The 19,324-nt window shown below is 47.0% G+C and overlaps 1 long non-coding RNA gene across 2 annotated transcripts in view; it reads left to right on the top strand.

Moving 5' to 3' along the window:
* The first annotated feature begins 344 nt into the window (after window positions 1-344).
* LOC127469096 (uncharacterized) overlaps window positions 345-19,324 on the top strand; it is a 38,129-nt gene continuing 19,149 nt past the window's right edge. Inside the window, exons 1-2 of one of the 2 annotated variants that reach the window (XR_007903832.1) lie at window positions 345-384; window positions 17,905-17,973. This is a non-coding gene — a long non-coding RNA (uncharacterized LOC127469096). The remainder of the gene's footprint in view (window positions 385-17,904; window positions 17,974-19,324) is intronic. The other variant, XR_007903831.1, reaches the window with a different exon arrangement.

Genomic DNA, 19,324 nt, shown 5'->3' with positions numbered 1-19,324 from the left:
ACATGTCTGGACTTTATGAGGTCAGTCTGATGATGAGGTCTGCACCATTATGACATGTCTGGACTTTATGAGGTCAGTCTGATGATGAGGTCTGCACCATTATGACATGTCTGGACTTTATGAGGTCAGTCTGATGATGAGGTCTGCACCATTATGACATGTCTGGGCTTTATGAGGTCAGTCTGATGATGAGGTCTGCACCATTATGACATGTCTGGGCTTTATGAGGTCAGTGTGATGATGAGGTCTGCACCATTATGACATGTGTGGGCTTTATGAGGTCAGTCTGATGATGAGGTCTGCACCATTATGACATGTCTGGACTTTATGAGGTCAGTCTGATGATGAGGTCTGCACCATTATGACATGTCTGGTCTTTATGAGGTCAGTCTGATGATGAGGTCTGCACCATTATGACATGTCTGGGCTTTATGAGGTCAGTCTGATGATGAGGTCTGCACCATTATGACATGTCTGGGCTTTATGAGGTCAGTGTGATGATGAGGTCTGCACCATTATGACGTGTCTGGGCTTTATGAGATCAGAGTGATGATGAGGTCTGCACCATTATGACTTGTCTGGGCTTTATGAGGTCAGTGTGATGATGAGGTCTGCACCATTATGACGTGTCTGGGCTTTATGAGGTCACTGTGATGATGAGGTCTGCACCATTATGACATACCTGGGCTTAATGAGGTCAGTCTGATGATGAGGTCTGCACCATTATGACGTGTCTGGGCTTTATGAGGTCAGTGTGATGATGAGGTCTGCACAATTATGACATACCTGGGCTTAATGAGGTCAGTCTGATGATGAGGTCTGCACCATTATGACATACCTGGGCTTAATGAGGTCAGTCTGATGATGAGGTCTGCACCATTATGACGTGTCTGGGCTTTATGAGGTCAGTCCGATGATGTGACCTGCACTCTTATGAGGTGTCTGGGCTTTATGAGGTCACTGTGATGATGAGGTCTGCACCATTATGACGTGTCTGGGCTTTATGAGGTCACTGTGATGATGAGGTCTGCACCATTATGACGTGTCTGGGCTTTATGTGGTCACTGTGATGATGAGGTCTGCACCATTATGACGTGTCTGGGCTTCATGAGGTCAGTGTGATGATGAGGTCTGCACCATTCTGACGTGTCTGGGCTTTATGAGGTCACTGTGATGATGAGGTCTGAACGTTTATGACGTGTCTGGGCTTTATGAGGTCACTGTGATGATGAGGTCTGCACATTTATGACATGTCTGGGCTTTATGCGGTCAGTCTGATGATGAGGCCTGCACCATTATGACGTGTCTGGGATTTTTGAGGTCAGTCTGATGATGTGTTTTGCAATATTATGACGTCTCTGGCCTTTATGAGGTCACTGTGATGATGAGGTCTGCACCATTATGAGTTGGCTAGTCTTCATGAGGTCAGTCTGATGATGAGGTCTGCACCATTCTGACGTGTCTAGGCTTTGTGAGGTCAGTGTAATGATGAGGTCTGCACCATTATGAGTTGGCTAGTGTTTATGAGGTCAGTCTGATGATGAGGTCTGCACCTTTATGACGTGTCTGGGCTTTATGAGGTCAGTCTGATGATGAGGTCTGCACCATTATGACATGTCTGGGCTTTATGAGGTCAGTCTGATGATGAGGTCTGCACCATTATGACATGTCTGGGCTTTATGAGGTCAGTCTGATGATGAGGTCTGCACCATTATGACGTGTCTGGGCTTTATGAGGTCAGTCTGATGATGAGGTGTGCACCATTATGAGGTGTCTGGGCTTTACGTGGTCAGTGTGATGATGAGGTCTGCACCATTATGACATGTCTGGGCTTTATGAGGTCAGTGTGATGATGAGGTCTGCACCTTTATGACCTGTCTGGGCTTTATGAGGTCACTGTGATGATGAGGTCTGCACCTTTATGACCTGTGTGGGCTTTATGAGGTCACTGTGATGATGAGGTCTGCACCTTTATGACGTGTCTGGGCTTTATGAGGTCACTGTGATGATGAGGTCTGCACCTTTATGACGTGTCTGGGCTTTATGAGGTCACTGTGATGATGAGGTCTGCACCTTTATGACGTTTCTGGGCTTTATGAGGTCACTGTGATGATGAGGTCTGCAGCTTTATGACGTGTCTGGGCTTTATGAGGTCACTGTGCTGATGAGGTCTGCACCATTTTGACATGTCTGGGCTTTATGAGGTCACTGTGATGATGAGGTCTGCACCATTATGACGTGTCTGGGCTTTATGAGGTCAGTCTGATGAAGAGGTGTGCACCATTATGAGGTGTCTGGGCTTTACGAGGTCAGTGTGATGATGAGGTCTGCACCTTTTTGACGTGTCTGGGCTTTACGAGGTCAGTGTGATGATGAGGTCTGCACCTTTATGACGTGTCTGGGCTTTACGAGGTCAGTGTGATGATGAGGTCTGCACCATTATGACATGTCTGGGCTTTATGAGGTCTGTCTGATGATGAGGTCTGCACCATTATGACATGTCTGGGCTTTATTAGGTCACTGTGATGATGAGGTCTGCGCCTTTATGACGTGTCTGGGGTTTATGAGGTCACTGTGATGATGAGGTCTGCACCTTTATGATGTGTCTGGGCTTTATGAGGTCACTGTGATTATGAGGTCTGCACCATTATGACGTGTCTGGGCTTTATGAGGTCACTGTGATGATGAGGTCTGCACCATTATGACATGTCTGGGCTTTATGAGGTCAGTGTGATGATGAGGTCTGCACCATTATGACATGTCTGGGCTTTATGAGGTCAGTGTGATGATGAGGTCTGCACCATTATGACATGTCTGGGCTTTATGAGGTCAGTGTCATGATGAGGTCTGCACCTTTATGACATGTCTGGGCTTTATGAGGTCAGTGTGATGATGAGGTCTGCACCATTATGAGGTGTCTGGGCTTTATGAGGTCAGTGTGATCATGAGGTCTGCACCATTATGACGTGTCTGGGCTTTATGAGGTCAGTCTGATGATGAGGTCTGCACCATTATGACATGTCTGGGCTTTATGAGGTCAGTCTGATGATGAGGTCTGCACCATTATGACATGTCTGGACTTTATGAGGTCAGTCTGATGATGAGGTCTGCACCATTATGACATGTCTGGACTTTATGAGGTCAGTCTGATGATGAGGTCTGCACCATTATGACATGTCTGGGCTTTATGAGGTCAGTCTGATGATGAGGTCTGCACCATTATGACATGTCTGGGCTTTATGAGGTCACTGTGATGATGAGGTCTGCACCATTATGACGTGTCTGGGCTTTATGAGGTCACTGTGATGATGAGGTCTGCACCATTATGACATACCTGGGCTTTATGAGGTCAGTGTGATGATGAGGTCTGCACCATTATGACGTGTCTGGGCTTTATGAGGTCACTGTGATGATGAGGTCTGCACCATTATGACGTGTCTAGGCTTTATGAGGTCAGTCTGATGATGAGGTGTGTACCATTATGACGTGTCTGGGCTTTATGAGGTCACTGTGATGATGAGGTCTGCACCATTATGACGTGTCTGGGCTTTATGAGGTCACTGTGATGATGAGGTCTGCACCATTATGACATGTCTGGGCTTTATGAGGTCACTGTGATGATGAGGTCTGCACCTTTATGACGTGTCTGGGGTTTATGAGGTCCCTGTGATGATGAGGTCTGCACCATTATGACGTGTCTGGGCTTTATGAGGTCACTGTGATGATGAGGTCTGCACCATTATGACATGTCTGGGCTTTATGAGGTCACTGTGATGATGAGGTCTGCACCATTATGACATGTCTGGGCTTTATGAGGTCACTGTGATGATGAGGTCTGCACCATTATGACGTGTCTGGGCTTTATGAAGTCACTTTGATGATGAGGTCTGAACGTTTATGACATGTCTGGGCTTTATGAGGTCACTGTGATGATGAGGTCTGCACCATTATGACGTGTCTGGGCTTTATGAGGTCAGTATGATGATGATGTCTGCACCATTATGACGTGTCTGGGCTTTATGTGGTCACTGTGATGATGAGGTCTGCACCATTCTGACGTGTCTGGGCTTTATGAGGTCACTGTGATGATGAGGTCTGAACGTTTATGACGTGTCTGGGCTTTATGAGGTCACTGTGATGATGAGGTCTGCACATTTATGACATGTCTGGGCTTTATGAGGTCAGTCTGATGATGAGGCCTGCACCATTATGACGTGTCTGGGATTTTTGAGGTCAGTCTGATGATGAGTTTTGCAATATTATGACGTCTCTGGCCTTTATGAGGTCACTGTGATGATGAGGTCTGCACCATTATGAGTTGGCTAGTCTTCATGAGGTCAGTCTGATGATGAGGTCTGCACCATTCTGACGTGTCTAGGCTTTGTGAGGTCAGTGTAATGATGATGTCTGCACCATTATGAGTTGGCTAGTGTTTATGAGGTCAGTCTGATGATGAGGTCTGCACCTTTATGACGTGTCTGGGCTTTATGAGGTCAGTCTGATGATGAGGTCTGCACCATTATGACATGTCTGGGCTTTATGAGGTCAGTCTGATGATGAGGTCTGCACCATTATGACATGTCTGGGCTTTATGAGGTCAGTCTGATGATGAGGTCTGCACCATTATGACGTGTCTGGGCTTTATGAGGTCAGTCTGATGATGAGGTGTGCACCATTATGACATGTCTGGGCTTTACGTGGTCAGTGTGATGATGAGGTCTGCACCATTATGACATGTCTGGGCTTTATGAGGTCAGTGTGATGATGAGGTCTGCACCTTTATGACCTGTCTGGGCTTTATGAGGTCACTGTGATGATGAGGTCTGCACCTTTATGACCTGTGTGGGCTTTATGAGGTCACTGTGATGATGAGGTCTGCACCTTTATGACCTGTCTGGGCTTTATGAGGTCACTGTGATGATGAGGTCTGCACCTTTATGACATGTCTGGGCTTTATGAGGTCACTGTGATGATGAGGTCTGCACCTTTATGACATGTCTGGGCTTTATGAGGTCACTGTGATGATGAGGTCTGCACCTTTATGACGTTTCTGGGCTTTATGAGGTCACTGTGATGATGAGGTCTGCACCTTTATGATGTGTCTGGGCTTTATGAGGTCACTGTGATTATGAGGTCTGCACCATTATGACGTGTCTGGGCTTTATGAGGTCACTGTGATGATGAGGTCTGCACCATTATGACATGTCTGGGCTTTATGAGGTCACTGTGATGATGAAATCTGCACCATTGTGACGTGTCTGGGCTTTATGAGGTCACTGTGATGATGAGGTCTGCACCATTATGACGTGTCTGGGCTTTATGAGGTCAGTGTGATGATGAGGTCTGCACCTTATGACGTGTCTGGGCTTTATGAGGTCAGTCTGATGATGAGGTCTGCACCATTATGACGTGTCTGGGCTTTATGAGGTCAGTCTGATGATGAGGTCTGCACCATTATGACGTGTCTGGGCTTTATGAGGTCACTGTGATGATGAGGTCTGCACCATTATGTCGTGTCTGGGATTTATGAGGTCAGTGCCATGATGAGGTCTGCACCATTATGACGTGTCTGGACTTTATGAGGTCAGTGTGATGATGAGGTCTGCACCATTATGACATACCTGGTCTTAATGAGGTCAGTGTGATGATGAGGTCTGCACCATTATGACGTGTCTGGGGTTTATGAGGTCACTGTGATGATGAGGTCTGCACCTTTATGACGTGTCTGGGGTTTATGAGGTCACTGTGATGATGAGGTCTGCACCATTATGACGTGTCTGGGCTTTATGTGGTCACTGTGATGATGAGGTCTGCACCATTATGACGTGTCTGGGCTTCATGAGGTCAGGGTAATGATGAGGTCTGCACCATTATGACGTGTCTGGGCTTTATGAGGTCACTGTGATGATGAGGTCTGCACCATTATGACGTGTCTGGGCTTTATGAGGTCACTGTGATGATGAGGTCTGCACCATTATGACGTGTCTGGGCTTTATGAGGTCACTGTGATGATGAGGTCTGCACCATTATGACGTGTCTGGGCTTTATGAGGTCACTGTGATGATGAGGTCTGCACCATTATGACATGTCTGGGCTTTATGAGGTCACTGTGATGATGAGGTCTGCACCATTATGACGTGTCTGGGCTTTATGAGGTCACTGTGATGATGAGGTCTGCACCATTATGACATGTCTGGGCTTTATGAGGTCATTGTGATGATGAGGTCTGCACCATTATGACATGTCTGGGCTTTATGAGGTCAGTGTCATGATGAGGTCTGCACCTTTATGACATGTCTGGGCTTTATGAGGTCAGTGTGATGATGAGGTCTGCACCATTATGAGGTGTCTGGGCTTTATGAGGTCACTGTGATGATGAGGTCTGCACCATTATGAGGTGTCTGGGCTTTATGAGGTCACTGTGATGATGAGGTCTGCACCATTATGACATACCTGGGCTTTATGAGGTCAGTGTGATGATGAGGTCTGCACCATTATGACGTGTCTGGGCTTTATGAGGTCACTGTGATGATGAGGTCTGCACCATTATGACGTGTCTAGGCTTTATGAGGTCACTGTGATGATGAGGTCTGCACCATTATGACGTGTCTGGGCTTTATGAGGTCACTGTGATGATGAGGTCTGCACCATTATGACATGTCTGGGCTTTATGAGGTCACTGTGATGATGAGGTCTGCACCATTATGACATGTCTGGGCTTTATGAGGTCACTGTGATGATGAGGTCTGCACCATTATGACGTGTCTCGGCTTTATGAAGTCACTTTGATGATGAGGTCTGAACGTTTATGACATGTCTGGGCTTTATGAGGTCACTGTGATGATGAGGTCTGCACCATTATGACGTGTCTGGGCTTTATGAGGTCAGTATGATGATGATGTCTGCACCATTATGACGTGTCTGGGCTTTATGAGGTCACTGTGATGATGAGGTCTGCACCATTATGACGTGTCTGGGCTTTATGAGGTCAGTATGATGATGAGGTCTGCACCATTATGACGTGTCTGGGCTTTATGAGGTCAGTGTGATGATGAGGTCTGCACCATTCTGACGTGTCTGGGCTTTATGAGGTCACTGTGATGATGAGGTCTGCACCATTATGACGTGTCTGGGCTTTATGAGGTCACTGTGATGATGAGGTCTGCACCATTATGACGTGTCTGGGCTTTATGAAGTCACTGTGATGATGAGGTCTGCACCATTATGACGTGTCTGGGCTTTATGAAGTCACTGTGATGACGAGGTCTGCACCATTATGACGTGTCTGGGCTTTATGAAGTCACTGTGATGATGAGGTCTGCACCATTATGACGTGTCTGGGCTTTATGAAGTCACTGTGATGATGAGGTCTGCACCATTATGACGTGTCTGGGCTTTATGAAGTCACTGTGATGATGAGGTGTGCACCTTTATGACATGTCTGGGCTTTATGAGGTCAGTCATATGATGAGGCCTGCATCATTATGACTTGTCTGGGATTTTTGAGGTCAGTCTGATGATGAGTTTTGCAATATTATGACGTGTCTGGGCTTTATGAGGTCAGTGTGATGATGAGGTCTGCACCTTTATGACATGTCTGGGCTTTATGAGGTCACTGTGATGATGAGGTCTGCACCATTATGACATGTCTGGACTTTATGAGGTCAGTCTGATGATGAGGTCTGCACCTTTATGACGTGTCTGGGCTTTATGAGGTCACTGTGATGATGAGGTCCGCACCTTTATGACCTGTCTGGGCTTTATGAGGTCACTGTGATGATGAGGTCTGCACCTTTATGACATGTCTGGGCTTTATGAGGTCACTGTGATGATGAGGTCTGCACCATTATGACATGTCTGGGCTTTATGAGGTCAGTGTGATGATGAGGTCTGCACCATTATGACGTGTCTGGGCTTTATGAGATCAGAGTGATGATGAGGTCTGCACCATTATGACTTGTCTGGGCTTTATGAGGTCAGTGTGATGATGAGGTCTGCACCATTATGACGTGTCTGGGCTTTATGAGGTCACTGTGATGATGAGGTCTGCACCATTATGACGTGTCTGGGCTTTATGAGGTCACTGTGCTGATGAGGTCTGCACCATTTTGACATGTCTGGGCTTTATGAGGTCACTGTGATGATGAGGTGTGCACCATTATGAGGTGTCTGGGCTTTACGAGGTCAGTGTGATGATGAGGTCTGCACCTTTATGACGTGTCTGGGCTTTATGAGGTCAGTGTGATGATGAGGTCTGCACCTTTATGACGTGTCTGGGCTTTACGAGGTCAGTGTGATGATGAGGTCTGCACCATTATGAGGTGTCTGGGCTTTACGAGGTCACTGTGATGATGAGGTCTGCAGCTTTATGACCTGTCTGGGCTTTATTAGGTCACTGTGATGATGAGGTCTGCGCCTTTATGACGTGTCTGGGGTTTATGAGGTCACTGTGATGATGAGGTCTGCACCTTTATGATGTGTCTGGGCTTTATGAGGTCACTGTGATTATGAGGTCTGCACCATTATGACGTGTCTGGGCTTTATGAGGTCACTGTGATGATGAGGTCTGCACCATTATGACATGTCTGGGCTTTATGAGGTCACTGTGATGATGAGGTCTGCACCATTGTGACGTGTCTGGGCTTTATGAGGTCACTGTGATGATGAGGTCTGCACCATTGTGACGTGTCTGGGCTTTATGAGGTCACTGTGATGATGAGGTCTGCACCTTATGACGTGTCTGGGTTTTATGAGGTCAGTGTGATGATGAGGTCTGCACCTTATGACGTGTCTGGGCTTTATGAGGTCAATGTGATGATGAGGTCTGCACCATTATGACGTGTCTGGACTTTATGAGGTCAGTGTGATGATGAGGTCTGCACCATTATGACGTGTCTGGGCTTTATGAGGTCACTGTGATGATGAGGTCTGCACCATTATGACGTGTCTGGGCTTTATGAAGTCACTGTGATGACGAGGTCTGCACCATTATGACGTGTCTGGGCTTTATGAGGTCACTGTGATGATGAGGTCTGCACCATTATGACGTGTCTGGGCTTTATGAGGTCAGTCTGATGATGAGGTGTGCACCATTATGAGGTGTCTGGGCTTTACGAGGTCAGTGTGATGATGAGGTCTGCACCATTATGACATGTCTGGGCTTTATGAGGTCAGTGTGATGATGAGGTCTGCACCTTTATGACCTGTCTGGGCTTTATGAGGTCACTGTGATGATGAGGTCTGCACCTTTATGACCTGTGTGGGCTTTATGAGGTCACTGTGATGATGAGGTCTGCACCTTTATGACCTGTCTGGGCTTTATGAGGTCACTGTGATGATGAGGTCTGCACCTTTATGACATGTCTGGGCTTTATGAGGTCACTGTGATGATGAGGTCTGCACCTTTATGACATGTCTGGGCTTTATGAGGTCACTGTGATGATGAGGTCTGCACCTTTATGACGTTTCTGGGCTTTATGAGGTCACTGTGATGATGAGGTCTGCAGCTTTATGACGTGTCTGGGCTTTATGAGGTCACTGTGCTGATGAGGTCTGCACCATTTTGACATGTCTGGGCTTTATGAGGTCACTGTGATGATGAGGTCTGCACCATTATGACGTGTCTGGGCTTTATTAGGTCAGTCTGATGATGAGGTGTGCACCATTATGAGGTGTCTGGGCTTTACGAGGTCAGTGTGATGATGAGGTCTGCACCTTTATGACGTGTCTGGGCTTTACGAGGTCAGTGTGATGATGAGGTCTGCACCTTTATGACGTGTCTGGGCTTTACGAGGTCAGTGTGATGATGAGGTCTGCACCATTATGAGGTGTCTGGGCTTTACGAGGTCACTGTGATGATGAGGTCTGCAGCTTTATGACCTGTCTGGGCTTTATTAGGTCACTGTGATGATGAGGTCTGCGCCTTTATGACGTGTCTGGGGTTTATGAGGTCACTGTGATGATGAGGTCTGCACCTTTATGATGTGTCTGGGCTTTATGAGGTCACTGTGATTATGAGGTCTGCACCATTATGACGTGTCTGGGCTTTATGAGGTCACTGTGATGATGAGGTCTGCACCATTATGACATGTCTGGGCTTTATGAGGTCACTGTGATGATGAGGTCTGCACCATTATGACATACCTGGGCTTTATGAGGTCAGTCTGATGATGAGGTCTGCACCATTATGACGTGTCTGGGCTTTATGAGGTCAGTGTGATGATGAGGTCTGCACCATTATGACATACCTGGGCTTAATGAGGTCAGTCTGATGATGAGGTCTGCACCATTATGACATGTGTGGCATTTATGAGGTCACTGTGATGATGAGGTCTGCACCATTATGACATGTCTGGGCTTTATGAGGTCAGTCTGATGATGAGGTCTGCACCATTATGACATGTCTGGGCTTTATGAGGTCACTGTGATGATGAGGTCTGCACCATTATGACATGTCTGGGCTTTATGAGGTCACTGTGATGATGAGGTCTGCACCATTATGACATGTCTGGGCTTTATGAGGTCACTGTGATGATGATGTCTGCACCATTATGAGTTGGCTAGTCTTTATGAGGTCAGTGTGATGATGAGGTCTGCACCTTTATGACGTGTCTGGGCTTTATGAGGTCAGTGTGATGATGAGGTCTGCACCATTATGACGTGTCTGGGCTTTATGAGGTCAGTGTGATGATGAGGTCTGCACCATTATGACGTGTCTGGGGTTTATGAGGTCAGTGTGATGATGAGGTCTGCACCATTATGACATGTCTGGGCTTTATGAGGTCACTGTGATGATGAGGTCTGCACCATTATGACCTGTCTGGGCTTTATGGGGTCAGTCTGATGATGTGACCTGCACTCTGATGAGGTGTCTGGGCTTTATGAGGTCAGTGTGGTGATGAGGTCTGCACCATTATGACATGTCTGGGCTTTATGAGGTCAGTGTGATGATTAGGTCTGCACCATTATGACATGTCTGGGCTTTATGAGGTCAGTGTGATGATGAGGTCTGCACCATTATGACGTGTCTGGGCTTTATGAGGTCACTGTGATGATGAGGTCTGCACCATTATGACGTGTCTGGGCTTTATGAGGTCACTGTGATGATGAGGTCTGCACCATTATGACGTGTCTGGGCTTTATGAGGTCACTGTGATGATGACGTCTGCACCATTATGACGTGTCTGGGCTTTATGAGGTCACTGTGATGATGACGACTGCACCATTATGACGTGTCTGGGCTTTATGAGGTCACTGTGATGATGAGGTCTGCACCATTATGACGTGTCTGGGCTTTATGAGGTCACTGTGATGATGAGGTCTGCACCATTATGACATGTCTGGGCTTTATGAGGTCACTGTGATGATGAGGTCTGCACCATTATGACATGTCTGGGCTTTATGAGGTCACTGTGATGATGAGGTCTGCACCATTATGACATGTCTGGGCTTTATGAGGTCACTGTGATGATGAGGTCTGCACCATTATGACATGTCTGGGCTTTATGAGGTCAGTGTGATGATGAGGTCTGCACCATTATGACATGTCTGGGCTTTATGAGGTCAGTGTGATGATGAGGTCTGCACCATTATGACATGTCTGGGCTTTATGAGGTCAGTGTGATGATGAGGTCTGCACCATTATGACATATCTGGGCTTTATGAGGTCAGTGTCATGATGAGGTCTGCACCTTTATGACATGTCTGGGCTTTATGAGGTCAGTGTGATGATGAGGTCTGCACCATTATGAGGTGTCTGGGCTTTATGAGGTCAGTGTGATGATGAGGTCTGCACCATTATGAGGTGTCTGGGCTTTATGAGGTCACTGTGATGATGAGGTCTGCACCATTATGACATGTCTGGGCTTTATGAGGTCACTGTGATGATGAGGTCTGCACCATTATGACGTGTCTGGGCTTTATGAGGTCAGTCCGATGATGTGACCTGCACTGTTATGAGGTGTCTGGGCTTTATGAGGTCACTGTGATGATGAGGTCTGTACCATTATGACGTGTCTGGGCTTTATGAGGTCACTGTGATGATGAGGTCTGCACCATTATGACGTGTCTGGGCTTTATGAGGTCACTGTGATGATGAGGTCTGCACCTTTATGACCTGTGTGGGCTTTATGAGGTCACTGTGATGATGAGGTCTGCACCTTTATGACCTGTCTGGGCTTTATGAGGTCACTGTGATGATGAGGTCTGCACCTTTATGACATGTCTGGGCTTTATGAGGTCACTGTGATGATGAGGTCTGCACCTTTATGACATGTCTGGGCTTTATGAGGTCACTGTGATGATGAGGTCTGCACCTTTATGACGTTTCTGGGCTTTATGAGGTCACTGTGATGATGAGGTCTGCAGCTTTATGACGTGTCTGGGCTTTATGAGGTCACTGTGCTGATGAGGTCTGCACCATTTTGACATGTCTGGGCTTTATGAGGTCACTGTGATCATGAGGTCTGCACCATTATGACGTGTCTGGGCTTTATGAGGTCAGTCTGATGATGAGGTGTGCACCATTATGAGGTGTCTGGGCTTTACGAGGTCAGTGTGATGATGAGGTCTGCACCTTTATGACGTGTCTGGGCTTTACGAGGTCAGTGTGATGATGAGGTCTGCACCATTATGACGTGTCTGGGCTTTATGAGGTCACTGTGATGATGAGGTCTGCAGCTTTATGACCTGTCTGGGCTTTATGAGGTCACTGTGATGATGAGGTCTGCGCCTTTATGACGTGTCTGGGGTTTATGAGGTCACTGTGATGATGAGGTCTGCACCTTTATGATGTGTCTGGGCTTTATGAGGTCACTGTGATTATGAGGTCTGCACCATTATGACGTGTCTGGGCTTTATGAGGTCACTGTGATGATGAGGTCTGCACCATTATGACATGTCTGGGCTTTATGAGGTCACTGTGATGATGAGGTCTGCACCATTGTGACGTGTCTGGGCTTTATGAGGTCACTGTGATGATGAGGTCTGCACCATTATGACGTGTCTGGGCTTTATGAGGTCAGTGTGATGATGAGGTCTGCACCTTATGACGTGTCTGGGCTTTATGAGGTCAGTGTGATGATGAGGTCTGCACCATTATGACGTGTCTGGGCTTTATGAGGTCAGTGTGATGATGAGGTCTGCACCATTATGACGTGTCTGGGCTTTATGAGGTCACTGTGATGATGAGGTCTGCACCATTATGACATACCTGGGCTTAATGAGGTCAGTCTGATGATGAGGTCTGCACCATTATGACGTGTCTGGGCTTTATGAGGTCAGTGTGATGATGAGGTCTGCACCATTATGACATACCTGGGCTTAATGAGGTCAGTCTGATGATGAGGTCTGCACCATTATGACGTGTCTGGGGTTTATGAGGTCACTGTGATGATGAGGTCTGCACCTTTATGACCTGTCTGGGCTTTATGAGGTCACTGTGATGATGAGGTCTGCACCTTTATGACGTGTCTTGGGTTTATGAGGTCCCTGTGATGATGAGGTCTGCACCTTTATGACGTGTCTGGGCTTTATGAGATCACTGTGATGATGAGGTCTGCACCATTATGACGTGTCTGGGCTTTATGAGGTCACTGTGATGATGAGGTCTGCACCATTATGACGTGTCTGTGCTTTATGAGGTCACTGTGATGATGAGGTCTGCACCATTATGACACGTCTGGGCTTTATGAGGTCACTGTGATGATGAGGTCTGCACCTTTATGACATGTCTGGGCTTTATGAGGTCACTGTGCTGATGAGGTCTGCACCATTATGACATGTCTGGGCTTTATGAGGTCACTGTGATGATGAGGTCTGCACCATTATGACATGTCTGGGCTTTATGAGGTCACTGTGATGATGAGGTCTGCACCATTATGACATGTGTGGCATTTATGAGGTCACTGTGATGATGAGGTCTGCACCATTATGACATGTCTGGGCTTTATGAGGTCAGTCTGATGATGAGGTCTGCACCATTATGACATGTCTGGGCTTTATGAGGTCACTGTGATGATGAGGTCTGCACCATTATGACATGTCTGGGCTTTATGAGGTCACTGTGATGATGATGTCTGCACCATTATGAGTTGGCTAGTCTTTATGAGGTCAGTGTGATGATGAGGTCTGCACCTTTATGACGTGTCTGGGCTTTATGAGGTCAGTGTGATGATGAGGTCTGCACCATTATGACGTGTCTGGGCTTTATGAGGTCAGTGTGATGATGAGGTCTGCACCATTATGACGTGTCTGTGCTTTATGAGGTCACTGTGATGATGAGGTCTGCACCATTATGACGTGTCTGGGCTTTATGAGGTCACTGTGATGATGAGGTCTGCACCATTATGACGTATCTGGGGTTTATGAGGTCAGTGTGATGATGAGGTCTGCACCATTATGATATGTCTGGGCTTTATGAGGTCACTGTGATGATGAGGTCTGCACCATTATGACCTGTCTGGGCTTTATGGGGTCAGTCTGATGATGTGACCTGCACTCTTATGAGGTGTCTGGGCTTTATGAGGTCAGTGTGGTGATGAGGTCTGCACCATTATGACAAGTCTGGGCTTTATGAGGTCAGTGTGATGATTAGGTCTGCACCATTATGACATGTCTGGGCTTTATGAGGTCAGTGTGATGATGAGGTCTGCACCATTATGACGTGTCTGGGCTTTATGAGGTCACTGTGATGATGAGGTCTGCACCATTATGACGTGTCTGGGCTTTATGAGGTCACTGTGATGATGAGGTCTGCACCATTATGACGTGTCTGGGCATTATGAGGTCACTGTGATGATGAGGTCTGCACCATTATGACATGTCTGGGCTTTATGAGGTCACTGTGATGATGAGGTCTACACCATTATGACATGTCTGGGCTTTATGAGGTCACTGTGATGATGAGGTCTGCACCATTATGACATGTCTGGGCTTTATGAGGTCAGTGTGATGATGAGGTCTGCACCATTATGACATGTCTGGGCTTTATGAGGTCAGTGTGATGATGAGGTCTGCACCATTATGACATGTCTGGGCTTTATGAGGTCAGTGTCATGATGAGGTCTGCACCTTTATGACATGTCTGGGCTTTATGAGGTCAGTGTGATGATGAGGTCTGCACCATTATGAGGTGTCTGGGCTTTATGAGGTCAGTGTGATGATGAGGTCTGCACCATTATGAGGTGTCTGGGCTTTATGAGGTCACTGTGATGATGAGGTCTGCACCATTATGACATGTCTGGGCTTTATGAGGTCACTGTGATGATGAGGTCTGCACCATTATGACATGTCTGGACTTTATGAGGTCAGTCTGATGATGAGGTCCGCACCTTTATGACGTGTCTGGGCTTTATGTGGTCACTGTGATGATGAGGTCTGCACCATTATGACGTGTCTGGGCTTCATGTGGTCAGGGTAATGATGAGGTCTGCACCATTATGACGTGTCTGGGCTTTATGAGGTCACTGTGATGATGAGGTCTGAACGTTTATGACGTGTCTGGGCTTTATGAGGTCAGTGTGATGATGAGGTCTGCACCTTTATGACATGTCTGGGCTTTATGAGGTCAGTCTGATGATGAGTTTTGTAATATTATGACGTCTCTGGCCTTTATGAGGTCACTGTGATGAGGAGGTCTGCACCATTATGAGTTGGCTAGTGTTTATGAGGTCAGTCTGATGATGAGGTCTGCACTTTTATGACGTCTCTGGGCTTTATGAGGTCAGTCTGATGATGAGGTCTGCACCATTATGACATGTCTGGGCTTTATGAGGTCAGTCTGATGATGAGGTCTGCACCATTATGACATGTCTGGGCTTTATGAGGTCAGTCTGATGATGAGGTCTGCACCATTATGACATGTCTGGACTTTATGAGGTCAGTCTGATGATGAGGTCTGCACCATTATGACATGTCTGGGCTTTATGAGGTCACTGTGATGATGAGGTCTGCACCATTATGACATGTCTGGGCTTTATGAGGTCACTGTGATGATGAGGTCTGCACCATTATGACGTGTCTGGGCTTTATGAAGTCACTTTGATGATGAGGTCTGAACGTTTATGACATGTCTGGGCTTTATGAGGTCACTGTGATGATGAGGTCTGCACCATTATGACGTGTCTGGGCTTTATGAGGTCAGTATGATGATGAGGTCTGCACCATTATGACGTGTCTGGGCTTTATGAGGTCACTGTGATGATGAGGTCTGCACCATTATGACGTGTCTGGGCTTTATGAGGTCACTGTGATGATGAGGTCTGCACCATTATGACGTGTCTGGGCTTTATGAGGTCACTGTGATGATGAGGTCTGCACCATTATGACGTGTCTGGGCTTTATGAAGTCACTGTGATGATGAGGTCTGCACCATTATGACGTGTCTGGGCTTTATGAAGTCACTGTGATGATGAGGTCTGCACCATTATGACGTGTCTGGGCTTTATGAAGTCACTGTGATGATGAGGTGTGCACCATTATGAGGTGTCTGGGCTTTATGAAGTCGGTGTGATGATGAGGTCTGCACCATTATGACATGTCTGGACTTTATGAGGTCAGTCTGATGATGAGGTCCGCACCTTTATGACGTGTCTGGGCTTTATGAGGTCACTGTGATGATGAGGTCCGCACCTTTATGACGTGTCTGGGCTTTATGAGGTCAGTGTGATGATGAGGTCTGCACCTTTATGACATGTCTGGGCTTTATGAGGTCACTGTGATGATGAGGTCCGCACCATTATGACATGTCTGGACTTTATGAGGTCAGTCTGATGATGAGGTCCGCACCTTTATGACGTGTCTGGGCTTTATGAGGTCACTGTGATGATGAGGTCCGCACCTTTATGACGTGTCTGGGCTTTATGAGGTCACTGTGATGATGAGGTCTGCACCTTTATGACATGTCTGGGCTTTATGAGGTCACTGTGATGATGAGGTCTGCACCATTATGACATGTCTGGGCTTTATGAGGTCAGTGTGATGATGAGGTCTGCACCTTTATGACATGTCTGGGCTTTATGAGGTCAGTGTGATGATGAGGTCTGCACCATTATGACATGTCTGGGCTTTATGAGGTCAGTGTGATGATGAGGTCTGAACCATTATGACATGTCTGGGCTTTATGAGGTCAGTGTGATGATGAGGTCTGCACCTTTATGAGGTGTCTGCGCTTTATGAGGTCAGTGTGATGATGAGGTCTGCAACTTTATGACCTTTCTGGGCTTTATGAGGTCACTGTGATGATGAGGTCTGCACCTTTATGACCTGTCTGGGCTTTATGAGGTCACTGTGATGATGAGGTCTGCACCTTTATGACCTGTCTGGGCTTTATGAGGTCACTGTGATGATGAGGTCTGCACCTTTATGACCTGTCTGGGCTTTATGAGGTCACTGTGATGATGAGGTCTGCACCTTTATGACCTGTCTGGGCTTTATGAGGTCACTGTGATGATGAGGTCTGCACCTTTATGACCTGTCTGGGCTTTATGAGGTCACTGTGATGATGAGGTCTGCACATTTTTGACATGTCTGGGCTTTATGAGGTCACTGTGATGATGAGGTCTGCACATTTATGACATGTCTGGGCTTTATGAGGTCACTGTGATGATTAGGTCTGCACCATTATGACATGTCTGGGCTTTATGAGGTCACTGTGATGATGAGGTCTGCACCTTTATGACGTGTCTGGGCTTTATGAGGTCAGTCTTATGATGAGGTCTGCACCTTTATGACGTGTCTGGGCTTTATGAGGTCAGTCTGATGATGAGGTCTGCACCATTATGACGTGTCTGGGCTTTATGAGGTCAGTGTGATGATGAGGTCTGCACCGTTATGACGTGTCTGGGCTTTATGAGGTCAGTCTGATGATGAGGTCTGCACCATTATGACGTGTCTGGACTTTATGAGGTCACTGTGATGATGAGGTCTGCACCATTATGACGTGTCTGGGCTTTATGAGGTCAGTGTGATGAGGAGGTCTGCACCATTATGACGTGTCTGGGCTTTATGAGGTCACTGTGATGCTGAGGTCTGCACCATTATGACGTGTCTGGGCTTTATGAGGTCAGTCTGATGATGAGGTCTGCACCATTATGACTTGTCTGGGCTTTATGAGGTCAGTGTGATGATGAGGTCCGCACCATTATGACGTGTCTGGGCTTTATGAGGTCACTGTGATGATGAGGTCCTCACCTTTATGACGTGTCTGGGCTTTATGAGGTCACTGTGATGATGAGGTCTGCACCTTTATGACGTGTCTGGGCTTTATGAGGTCACTGTGATGATGAGGTCTGCACCATTATGACATGTCTGGGGTTTATGAGGTCACTGTGATGATGAGGTCTGCACCATTATGACGTGTCTGGGCTTTATGAGGTCACTGTGATGATGAGGTCTGCACAATTATGACATACCTGGGCTTTATGAGATCAGTCTGATCATGAGGTCTGCACCATTATGACATACCTGGGCTTTATGAGGTCAGTGTGATGATGAGGTCTGCACCATTATGACGTGTCTGGGCTTTATGAGGTCAGTCTGATGATGAGGTCTGCACCATTATGACGTGTCTAGGCTTTATGAGGTCAGTCTGATGATGAGGTGTGTACCATTATGAGGTGTCTGGGCTTTATGAGGTCACTGTGATGATGAGGTCTGCACCATTATGACGTGTCTGGGCTTTATGAGGTCACTGTGATGATGAGGTCTGCACCATTATGACATGTCTGGGCTTTATGAGGTCACTGTGATGATGAGGTCTGCACCTTTATGACGTGTCTGGGGTTTATGAGGTCACTGTGATGATGAGGTCTGCACCATTATGACGTGTCTGGGCTTTATGAGGTCACTGTGATGATGAGGTCTGCACCATTGTGACGTGTCTGAGCTTTATGAGGTCACTGTGATGATGAGGTCTGCACCTTTATGACCTGTCTGGGCTTTATGAGGTCACTGTGATGATGAGGTCTGCACCTTTATGACCTGTCTGGGCTTTATGAGGTCACTGTGATGATGAGGTCTGCACCTTTATGACCTGTCTGGGCTTTATGAGGTCACTGTGATGATGAGGTCTGCACCTTTATGACATGTCTGGGCTTTATGAGGTCACTGTGATGATGAGGTCTGCACCTTTATGACATGTCTGGGCTTTATGAGGTCACTGTGATGATGAGGTCTGCACATTTTTGACATGTCTGGGCTTTATGAGGTCACTGTGATGATGAGGTCTGCACATTTATGACATGTCTGGGCTTTATGAGGTCACTGTGATGATGAGGTCTGCACCATTATGACATGTCTGGGCTTTATGAGGTCACTGTGATGATGA

This window comes from Manacus candei, unplaced genomic scaffold (assembly GCF_025592945.1).
Source record: "Manacus candei isolate 608988 ecotype Guabito, Panama unplaced genomic scaffold, ASM2559294v1 h1tg000017l, whole genome shotgun sequence".
NCBI lineage: Eukaryota > Metazoa > Chordata > Aves > Passeriformes > Pipridae > Manacus > Manacus candei.
Note: the sequence above shows the minus strand (reverse complement) of the source record. Positions and strands in the feature narration are given on the sequence as shown.